Genomic DNA, 11,880 nt, shown 5'->3' on the forward strand with positions numbered 1-11,880 from the left:
AGTTCTTCCGTCTTGGAGAGGAAGAACATAGCTATCAAACACAGGAGCAAAGTATTAGAAGTGGTTCATTAGGGAAGCCATTCCTACTTCCACCTCTCTGGTTTTCAGACTCTGGCTCTGGGAGAAACAGCACTATTGGTGTAGAGTGACCAGATTTCTTAACTTATGCCTGCTGTACCAGGAAATGACTATGAGACCCCTTGAAGTCTGACACTATTCTACACTCCAAACACCGACGCCTGGGCTTCTGACTCCCAGCCTCCACCCTACCCCAGCAAAGTTCTTTTCCCAATGTTTCCATCCTAATGAACAGCTCCTTAAGCCCGAAACTCATTCACAGCATCTCACTCTGCTTGCAATACCATTAACAACCAACTTATAGCTCCAGATCAATCACAAATCCTCTCCCTCTTACCTTCTCACTGCCACCTAGCCCAAGCCATCATTACTTTTCTCAGTATTAGCCCCCTTTTCTATCTCCCTACTTCCATCCTTTCATTATTTATTTTCATATCCAACTTATTTATCCCATGCAGCTAAAGAAATCATTTGGCAAAGACAAACTGGGTTATGTTACTTTAATGATTAAAACTTTTCCAACACTCTCCATTGAATTTTAAATAGAATGCAAATTCCAGCAAGAACCTGCAGGATCTGGGCATTTAAATAGAATGCAAATTCCAGCAAGAACCTGCAGGATCTCTTCCATCTCATCTCTTGCAGTATCCTCACTGCCCAAAGCCTTCATTTGCAATGACCTTCATTCAGCTCCTAGATTAAAGGAAACAAGTTCTTTTTGACCACAAGGTCTCATCTGCTTGAGTCTCTGGCTACTTGGGCACCATGATTCACTCCTTTGGGTTTTACTCAGCTTTATGCTCCTTAGAGAAGATCTAAGTGTGCACCATTATTTTCTTTTACTCTACCCTGTTTTTTTTTTTTCTCCTTTAGAGGAATCTGAACAATTTTTAATTATATGTATTTTTGATTGTTTTTGATTCGCTATCTTTGCATTCGAGTAAAAGTTTCATGTCAGTGACCCTGTTTGTTTTGATATGAAACTTTCACTCAAATGTGAAGAATCAAAACCAATCTGCTACCAAGCACAGAATAAAAGTGTGATAATCTTTATTAAATTAATTAACAAATATATTTAGTGATTGTATTAGCACTTATTAGATGTATATCGTATATTCAAAATGTTGAAATCCTTTCCAGAAATACTTATTGAACATCTACTGTGTACTAAATAGTGCCAAGTACTTTATCATGTGTTGAAGATGCACAGAAGTCCCTGCCTTCAAAGGGTTTACAGTTTCATCCAGAAGTACTGGCAAGTGGTATTATAAATCTCATTAAAGAGAAACATCAGACTTCTATAGAGACTAGAAGAGTAGCCAGCTCTCCTCAGGGACTTGAAAAAGGCTTCCAGAAGCAGCAGCATCCAAGATGCATGCTCCCAGGCAGGACATGATTTATAGGGCCCAGTGCAAAATGAAAATGTAAGACCCTTATTTTACAATTACTAAGAATTTCAAGATGATGACAACAGACAATTCAGTCCAGCCTGAGATCTTTCTGTGCCTCGGGTCCTATGTGACTGCAAAGGTCACATGTCCTTGATGCTGGTGGGGCTGTCTGGGTACCTAAGACATGGTGGGTGGATATACAGGTGTTAGGCAACCTAAGATTTTAGTGTGAAAAGGAGCCTCGTTTTCCAGTTTCCTGTTTGAGAGAAGAATACACTAATTTCTGATTTTAGAGTTACATTTTTTGAGGCTGAAAGAGGTGAAATTTCTAATATTAAAAAAAAAAAAGTCAGCAACATTAGGATATTAGATCCATGCTTCCACCAAGGCAGAATATTTCTCAAGGAAAAAACAACTGGTTGTCTTTCTTGCTTCTTCTTGTGTGTACGAGGGAAGTTGGAGGAGAAACAAAGCAAAGCCTGTGCATCCTGAAGCAGGGTCACCATTCCCTGCTGGGGTCATCCAGGTGGGCAAGCCCATGGGCACTGCATGTATGGCAGCGGCCAGGAGGAATTCCCCAGGAGTCCATCAGATCAGCAGAATTTGCTTCCAACCAAATTGCTACCAGCATTTGAGTGTGCTCCTCTCCTCCCTCCCTTTCATTGATCTTCTCTGACCTTCACCCAAAATCAGGAGATTAGAGGCCGAGGCTTTTGAAGTGTTCTTTGTAGTGGACCTCAGGCATCTGTAGGTTAGTGGCAGACACCTCTGTGGTTCAAGAAGGCTTTGACGCATCCAATGACCCTATAGAGACATCTTCTTACAGCTCATATTTCTAGGTGTACCCTGTGCTGTGGTCTGGGTATTTCTCCCCTCCAAACCTCATGTTGAAACTTAAATTCTTGAAGTCACCTGTTAATAGTATTTGGGGATGAAACTCTTGGGAGGTAATTAATATTAGATAAGATTATGAGGGTGAGACTTCCTTGATGGCATTAATGGCTTTATAAGAAGGTAAGGAGACCCAAGTTAGTAAACTTGGTGTCCACCATGCTGTGACCCAGCAGAAACACACTCACCAGATGCTCAGTTGATGCTCTTGGACATCCCAACCTCCAGAACCATGAGATAAATATACCTCTATTCTTTATAAATGACATAGCAACAGAAAATAAAGACAATCTGCCTGCAGAAAGAGCACCAGTCTATCTTCTTAGAAGCCTTCATGGGACTTATGGACATGTCCTCGTTGGGTAAATAAGACCAGCCAGTCTGAGCCAAACAAGTCACTATGCATCATTAGAAAGGGAGGACAAGAGCTTGACTCGGGGTTTCAGAGCAATTTGGATCACCTCTTCCTCTTTGAGAACAACATAAAACTCTTGAAGGAAAAGCAGCTGTCAGCATGGTTGTTATGACTCTGAGCAGATGCATATTTGTGTCTGGGCCCCTCAGGATTCTTTGGGGTGCCAAGAAGAAAGAGTACACCTGTGACTTTGATTTAATTTAATGGAGATACAAGGGCTTTATGCTTCAGGCATGTGTGGGTACATGTTTAAAATTACTGTCACACCCAAAAGTGAGTGCCAGGAAGGAAACCTCACTTTTTCCATGCTCTTCAGCTTCTTTGCCTTCAGATCAGCCCCAACTCTCTGCCTGTGTATTTGCCAAGGAAAACCAGTACCTATTGTAGTTGTGGGTACCCAGGAAAAACAGATCTGAGACAGATGCTTGGTTCACTGATGAATGAATGGATGAATGAATGAGTTAATTAGCTAGTTCACTGCTCCTGGGTTGGGCACAACACCAGCTGGAAATGGATGAAGATGTCATCTGTAAAAATTAGAGAGCCGGGTGCAGTGGCACACACCTCTAATCCTAGCAGCTTGGGAGGCTGAGGCAGGAGGATCACAAAGTCAAAGTCAGCCTCAGCAAAAGTAAGGTACTAAGTAACTCAGTAAGACTGTCTCTAAATAAAATACAAAATAGGGCTGGGGATGTGACTCAGTGGTCCAGTGCCCATGAGTTCAATCCCCGGTACCAAAAAAAAAAAAAGCAAATTATATTATTCTTGGGTAAGACCATATTGACTAGGAGAAAGCTCAAATCTTCCACAAGTGCTAACTAGATTGTTCACATATTTGCATAGTAATAGACTTATGTAGTCTATTATGTAGTATATACATTAAAAAAGAATGCTTTCATAAATGTATTTATCTATTTTATTATTAATGATATAATGTGCAAAATGCCTTGGGATTCACTAAGATGAAAGCAAGCAATATAAACATAAGATATTATTATGCTTCTTATAATTACAGCCTGTATATACAGCAGTTCATTATAAACTCCCATCATACAAAGTACCCCGTCATGCTGCTCTAACAAAAGGCAATTGTTTAAAGGGTTCAATAGGGCCACCGGATGCCATTTTTAAAGGATTTGGATTGGTTTACTGTTTATAGGAACACTTTGATGTGAATCAGGTGCCTCAAATTCCATTGGCTAATTCCTGCACATTGTTTCTTAACAAGTACTAAGAATAAAAATCGGCTTTTTCTAAATTTCTCATGAGCATATTTACTATATCTCCTGAGGCAGTGAGTACCTACAGCTTGAGAAAGTTCTTCATCTTTTTCACAAGGAGCTTGAGTTATTTCAAAGGTGGGGAACAGAGTTTGGAGGATGGGGGGGCAGGTGGTCCTTCGTATTTTTTAGTTCTATGAACTCTACTCTTGCATTGACTCTTAAAATGCTTTTTTAATGAGACTGATATGTCCCCCAAAGGGGCAAAAATTGGTTCTTGGAAGTAGTAGATCAGTAAGCTTTCTATCATTATCGCAAATGCCTGAGATAATCAACGTATAAAGAGAAAAGGTTTATTGTGGCTCACAGTTTTGGAGATTCCAGTTCATGAATGGTTGACCCTTTGCTTTGGGCCTGTGGCAAGGCAGCATATCATGGTGGGTGCATGTGGCAGAGCAGAGTCCCTCACCTATGGCCAAGAAGCAGAAGAGAGGAAGAAGAAAAGGTGCAGCCACACAATCTCTTTCAAGGGTACACCCCAGTGACCTAAAGACCTTCCCGTAAGTCCTACAGTGCCATGCAGAAGACCAAGGCTTTAACCCATAGGCCTCTGGGGCACAGTCAAGATCCAAAATGTTTCAGGAAGCAAAAAAAATACCCTCTTCCTTTTTTTATGTATAAAGCACAGATATACATATAGTATGGCATAGAATAGCTCTTCATGTCTGTGAGTATGAAAATGTCACTGGGAAGGAAAATTAGGTAGAAAATATGTCAGAAAGAAAATGTTTCTTAGAAGAAAAATGCTTGAGAAACACTGCACTTGCTCTCGAAGGACAGTTTAATGGAGAATCATCAAACATGTACGTTCTCCACTCTGTGGGACACAAGTTTCAGGGCAACTATGGAATCCTGGGAAGAGATGATTCCTCCCAGGAACCTGCCATCCTAACAGTGGATGGAAACCCAGACATTTCACTGGTATGGATTTTCTCTGGTGGCCTGAATTTCTAATCCCCATCAAAGTGCAAGGATCTCTGGATGAGATAGTACCAAACTTAATCACCTATAAACTGCTTAATTGCCTTTCTTTCTCTCCTTCCTTCCTTCCTACCTCCCTTCTCCCTGCCCCCTCTCTCTCTCCTTTTTTTTCTAAATCGAAGGTTCCTTAGGTCCTGCTTCCATAAATGGTCAAGACCAAGAGCAAAGAGAGGGGACCCAGCCAGCACAGGGAGGGATCATCTCTAGAATATTTCCATTTATACACTAAACAGACAAGCACAGAGTCACTGTTATCTTTAGAAATTGGCAGTATGGGACGGGGGAGAAGCAGATGGGGAGTAGGGATGTCATTAAAAAATTACAGCCCCCCAAAGTGGGTGCCTGGGGGGAGACCTGGTCTGCTTCAACCCAAGAGGAAATCAGAAGATCCAAAGCAGTGTGGGAAGGTCAGAACTTCCAGAGATGGAAGGAGGAAGAAGGTGGGGGAGGGGGACAGTTTGGCAACTGGGGTGAAGGGAATGCCCGCCCCTCCTGGGATCCCCCAGCCCCTCCCATCTGGCAGGAAGTGTGGCAGCCTGCAAATCCCTAGGGCGGGTTTGGGGCTGCCAGGTGCTCCAGGCAGGGGGCTGGAGGGGGTCACAAAGGGTTGCCCTCCAGAGAGATGACGGCACTGCCCCTCCCCCGTTTTCAGCCAGGGTGCAGCGGTCCTTGACCTCTTCGCAGAAGTTTGCGTGTAATTCATGCTTGATCCACGCCGGCTTCTTCATGGTGTCCTTGGAACCGGCGTAGATCACTTTGCTCCTAAAGGGTGCAGACTCAGGGACCCAGAAGATAAACAGCAGGTCCTCCTCCTTGCTCTCCTTGGCTGGTGGGTGGCGTCACTGAGGGCGCAGCGGCAGCCCTTGTCTGGCAGTCTGGACAAAGGTGGCGCCATCCACAGTCTGGCCCGCATCACCTACAGGGTCTCCCTGCCCTCCTCCAGGATGCTGTTCTTCTTGTCCTCACTCAGGCAGAAGAGCACCGCCTTCTTGTCCCCGTTCACTTCTTCTGGCAACTAAGAGTCTCGCATCTTCATGTCACTGAACGCTTGACGACGCCATCAGAGAAGCCACACCAGAAGCCATGTTTCTGGAAGCATGGAAGATGGCTAGGAGAGCCAACAGATGAGAGCCTCCACAGCTCCTGCCGGGATCCCACTGAACTAAATTCCTTGTCTTATACCAAAGTTTAATAAGGGCAGGAGACGGAGGAAGGGGGCGGGATTGAGGGAATGTGTAAAAAGGGAAATTTGACTCAACTCAAAGTGAATCAAGGACCTGGGCATTAGACCAGAGAAAAAGTAGGCCCAACTCTCCATCATGTTGGCCTAGGAACCAAATTCCTCACGGAGACTCTTAAAGTGCAAGAAGTAAAATCAAGACTCAATAAATGGGATGGTATCAAACTAAAAACTTCTTCACAGCAAGGAAGCAATCAAGAACATGAAGAGAGAGCCTACAGAATGGGAGAAAATCTTTGCCACCTGCATCTCAGAGCATTAATCTCCAGGACATATAAAGAACTCAAATAACTTAACACCCAAATAATAATAATAATAATAATAATAATAATAATAATAATAATAACCCAATCAATAAATGGGCAAAGGAACTGAACAGGCACTTCAGAGAAGAAGAAATATGATGGGTCAACAAATACATGATAAAATGTTCAACATCTCTAGCAATTAGAGAAATGCAAATTAAAACTACACTGAGATTTCATCTCACTCCAGTCAGAATGGCAATTATCAAGAATACAAGTAACAATAAATGTTGCAGAGGATATGGGGGAAAAGGGACACTCATACATTGCTGGTGAAACTGTATAGTAGTGTAACTACTCTGGAAAGCAGTATGGAGATTCCTCAGAAAACTTAGAATGGTAGAAAGCAGTATGGCAACTCCTCAGAACACTTGGAATGGAACCACCATTTGACCTAGTTATCTCGCTCTTTGGTATATACCCAAAAGACTTAAAAGCAGCATACTATAGTAACATAGCCACATCAATGTTTATAGCAGCTCAATTGACAATAGCAAAGCTCTGGAACCAAACCAGGTGCCCTTCAACGGATGAATGGATAAAGAAAATGTGGTGTATATACAAAATAGAATATTACTTAGCCATAAAGAAGAACAAAATTATGGCAACTTCTGGTAATTGGATTGAACTGGAGACTATCATACTAAGTAAAATAAGCCAGTACCCAAAAAACTAAGGCCAAATGTTCTCTCTGATATGTGAATGGTAACACACAATGGCGGGGGGGGTGGGGGGGGGAGAATAGAAGTTCATTGGATTAGACAAAGAGGAATGAAGGGAAGGGGAATGAGACTAGCAGAAGCAGTAGAGTGAATCAGACAGAACCTTCCTGTGCTCATGTATGAACACATGACCAGTGAAACTCCACAGCATGTACAGCCACAAGAATGGGAGCCAAATCAGGTAAGTCTTACTCCACATGTATATATACTATGTCAAAATACATTCTACTGTTATGTATATCTAAAAAGGACAAATTCAAAACAGGGAAGTTTGAAAATAAGAATGGAATAGTTATTGAGCTCAGTCCATAAACACAGTGATCAAGATAAATGTTTATTTTCTAAAACTACTCTGTTTAAGGATTTTATTCTTCTGAGATATTGGAGTGTGTGTGTGTGTAATGTGTGTGTGTGTAATGTGTGTGTGTGTGTGTGTGTGTGTGTGTAGGGGGCTGGGCCAGAGTCCATTCCGATTCCCTCCATTTCCTGGAATCAGGCATGAGTTCCCCGGCAAATGTGCAGTACCAGGGCACGGGAGATGATGGCCACGCATGGCACACCATCAGTCATCAGTACCTGTAGGCTAATGCTGAGTCACCCTGCCACGTCCTTCGGGTTTGCTCCACCTGCATGGTGGGAGCTCAGTGACATTCTCTGTTCCATCTGTCCGGTCTTGCCACTTCTCTAGCTAGCCTTCTATCTCGGAGAGATCTTCCCTGCTTCCCAGGGCCACAGCAGACCTATCTGGGTTTTTTGTCTCCACCCTGCTCCTCCCTGCTCAGTTCTACCGAGTCTGACTCAGTGGTTATGGAAGCACTAGTATCTGAATTCTTATCATTTCTGTCCCAACATTCTTCTTCCCTGAAGCCAAAGAGTGCCCTTCAGTTTCCAGGCTGAGGAACTCCAGCCACATATTTCCTTCTAAATTTGTTGCTTAGCCATCTCTGTCCTTTCTGGCTCCTGGGAGACCTTGGCTGTTGTGAATCAAAATCCCTGAATTGATTCTGAGTTTCTCTGCTCTGTTATGTCATGTCTTCACGGAGGTAATGCCTGCAGAATGACCCTGCTGATGACAGGGACAGACCAAGAGAAAGAAGAAAATGTTGAGAGGGCAAAAATCAATTAACATTTCAAAATGTCCTACTACATTTAAAAAAGTGAAGGCACATTTTTACAATTTGAAGGTTTACCCATTACCCAGCGCTGGTTCCCATTGAGACCATATTCAGAGAAATGCCTAATATTTTATCATTTAAGTATTTCCTTCATAATTCAAACCTACTAGAGGCAAGTTTCCTCTTTGCTCCAGTGCACTCCTGGAATTGTCTCATGTGTCAACAAAGATATGTAAATTGTGGGTCTAGCAACTAAGCATCAAACATTCATGCACGAAACTAACGCATAACAATATTATTTTATTTTGATTTTATTTTTTGTGGCCCTGGAGATTGTACCCAGGGCCTTGTACACGCTAGGCCAGGGCTCTACCATTAAGCTGCATCCCAGTCCAACAATTCAAATGCCTATGATTATTTAGGTATAAAATAATTGCTGTTGAAATGAATTATTTCCATTGGGATATGAAAAAGCTTACTTCAGATGTTACTTTGAAGTCAAAATATGTTGAAAATTTGACAGTCTTTCTCGTGGTTCAGATGTGAAGCACGCTGATCATTCTGGTACAAAAGAAGTTGCTGAGGCAGTGTGTGTGTGACATGATTTAGAAATGGCAATCTGTAAATGCAGCAGACACAAAACCAAAGGTTGCAACAGCATCAGCTGAGCTATTCTGTCTTGGATTTATAGTGTATGCAGGAGCATTTGCCATTATTAGTGTCAAAAAGAAAAAATTACAACAAATTGAGCTATGAATCTAATTGACTGTCACTTGCTTTTCACGAATCAGGGGAGCCCTCAGAACCAGAACAGGTCCAGAGAACCCACAACCTAAAATGTCATCAGATGTTATTTATGGACAGAAAACAGAAATGAGGTTTGGACAATGGAAGTGAGGGACAAAGACAGCTCTATTGCTGACAGCTCAGCATTTGTCTCACTTGAATGTGGTTTGAACAGTTGGCCACCTGTGATTGACTGGAACTCAGCTGCTGTGATTGGCTCACACTCAGCTATTTGTAACAAGAATTCACTCCTTAGTTAGGCTTTTCGTTAGTGTATGTCAGAAGTTAGGCTGCAGTTCATCAAATTATGACTTCAGTATGGAGGCCTCCCCAGGCCAAACTTAATTTAACCTCAGGTATGTTATAACCATGGAATAAATGACATTCACATAGGATGCTCTCAATTCTATTTTTTTTAACCCTATTTTTTTCTAAGAAAGATCAAAGTTCAGCAATGAAAAAAATTGCCTTATTCTTATGATTTCTACAATCTGATAGCCTATTTTTCCTATCCATGTGTGTTCCTTAATAGGAGCTCAAGGCAGATTCCAACATGTCATCTTATTCCTCCCCGTAGAAACTTTGATGGGGATTGGTGGGAGCAATAGATGGTAAGAGAGATGATCGTTGCAGTTAAAGAGAGGTAAACATTTAGGTATGGTGAAATTACATTTCTCTTCGATGGTTGTACTATGAATCAGCAAACTTGTTTGTTAGTCTTCCTTGTATGCTCACTCCTGAATCCCACGATCCTAATAAAACGCAGAGGTGTTCTGATTCTTTGTTATCATCTTAGAGCTTTTCTAATTATCAAACAGAAAACAAAACACAACAAAAATCCCCCAAACAGCAATAACAACAGTTCACAAAGAGACAAAAAAAAAAAAAAGCCTATGTACCTGACAACCAAGTGATTTTCCAAGTTTGGTTTTCAAAATATTTTGCTGAGCTCCCCGTTCTTCACCACTAAGATGCAATGACAATGCTGTGCTTGGAAATGCTGCCAAAAACAAGTATGTCATACCAAGTTACAAAGAAAACAAAGACACCAGAGACTCCTCACCAAGTTTTAACATGTGGAAACAGGTCCTTAGATGCTAAATCAAGGGGAACCAAGCAACTGGACAGCTCATTTCCATTTGACAAACCAGCCCTGGGAACTCAGATAAGGACTTAGCTTCATAAATACTACAAATCCATTTTCCGTTTTCCTGAAAGTCCTGGCAATGATTCAAAGTCAATTCACAAGGCAGACGGGAGGCCTGTTTCTGGCCAAGTGACAGGGAAGGCTCTTTTTCTAGGCAATATTAACAATAAGTATCTTCTTTCTGGGTGGTGACTGAGGTTTCCCATGGCACCCAGTGAAGGTAAAATGACTTCTAGAAGCTAGCTTTAAGACAGTGCCATTCAGTAACCTCTCCAGCATTTAATGAGTCTTACTCTGTATTGAGTAAAACCTCGGCATTTTACATAGGGAACTCCCTATATTTTCAATAACCCTGTGAGTTGGGACTACTACTGGCCCATTTTATGGATGAAGCAAATGAGACCTGGAGAGGTGACACAATTTATTTCTAGGGTTCTAGACATAAATAAATGGTATTACCAGATCAGACTCCATAGTTCATACCCTTTTCCATGAAAGCATATTGCAGAGATTTTAAGAGGAACCATTGTTAACCTCCTATCTGTGTATTTTGTAAAGCAGCTCAACTAAGTAGAAGTAAAGTTCCTAGAACACGACCTGGTAATTATTACTCATTTCTAGTTACTAGACTGAATGTGGCATGCCAATACATAATAAATGAAAAGTCAGTGTGCGACACGTTTTCAGAACATCTTTAAATACTTCTGAACTATCATTGAAAATTAATGTTAAAATTTGAGAGGTGGCGGGAGACAAGGTAAAGTTCTTTTGCTTAAAGAACACAACAATCCCATCAAACTGCAATTTTCAAAATTCTCATACAACTATCAAGTGAGCTTATGCCAAAGACTTCATTCAACTCATTTACTCATGAGTGAACTGGTAAGACGTTAAAATGGGTCCAAAGGGCATTTGGAAAGCTACATGAACGATTGAATACATTCCTGGGTTAGATATAAAGCTGGTACATGTCCAATTCAATTTAAACTGTAACCTTTGGGGTTATCTCTTCTGCCAGAGAGAAATTATTTGAGTTTCTACTGAGTAAAAATGTACAGGTTGATCTCTGTCCCTACAAAGATATAAAATAGGGTAGAAAATAAAAAGTCAAGTCTAGCACTGCACTGAAAAACACACGAAAAATCTAACCACTATTATCTTTTTGTCTATTTTCAGATTCAGAGAATTTTTCTGCCAATCTTTTCTAGGTGCACACACACACACACACACACACACATACACACACACCAAAAAATTTTAACCCCCAAAGCAAGCAGGAAGCATAACTTTCAAACTCAATAAAATAGATTCTGTTCTCTAATGATAAGGAAGGAAGGAAGGAAGGAAGGAAGGAAGGAAGGAAGGAAGGAAGGAAGGGAGGGAGGGAGGGAGGGAGGGAGGGAAGAAAAGGTATAGAGAAAAAGAAGATCTCCAGCCCTCCATTTTTGCTTTAGCATAAACTGTAGAGGACAGTGGGTCTCATTTCGTAGGCAAAGTGATCCAATTTAAAAATGAGAGAGGTCAAGATT

General features: G+C 41.5%; 1 pseudogene across 1 annotated transcript; it reads right to left on the bottom strand.

Annotated features, from left to right (window-relative positions):
- Nucleotides 1-5,633: 5,633 nt before the first annotated feature.
- LOC306661188 (cofilin-1-like) lies at nucleotides 5,634-6,121 on the bottom strand (annotated as a pseudogene). The gene has a single exon. The product of its transcript is annotated as a cofilin-1-like (transcript).
- Nucleotides 6,122-11,880: the final 5,759 nt, after the last annotated feature.

Source organism: Sciurus vulgaris, assembly GCF_902686455.1.
Source record: "Sciurus vulgaris genome assembly, chromosome: 5".
Classification (NCBI taxonomy): Eukaryota; Metazoa; Chordata; class Mammalia; order Rodentia; family Sciuridae; genus Sciurus; species Sciurus vulgaris.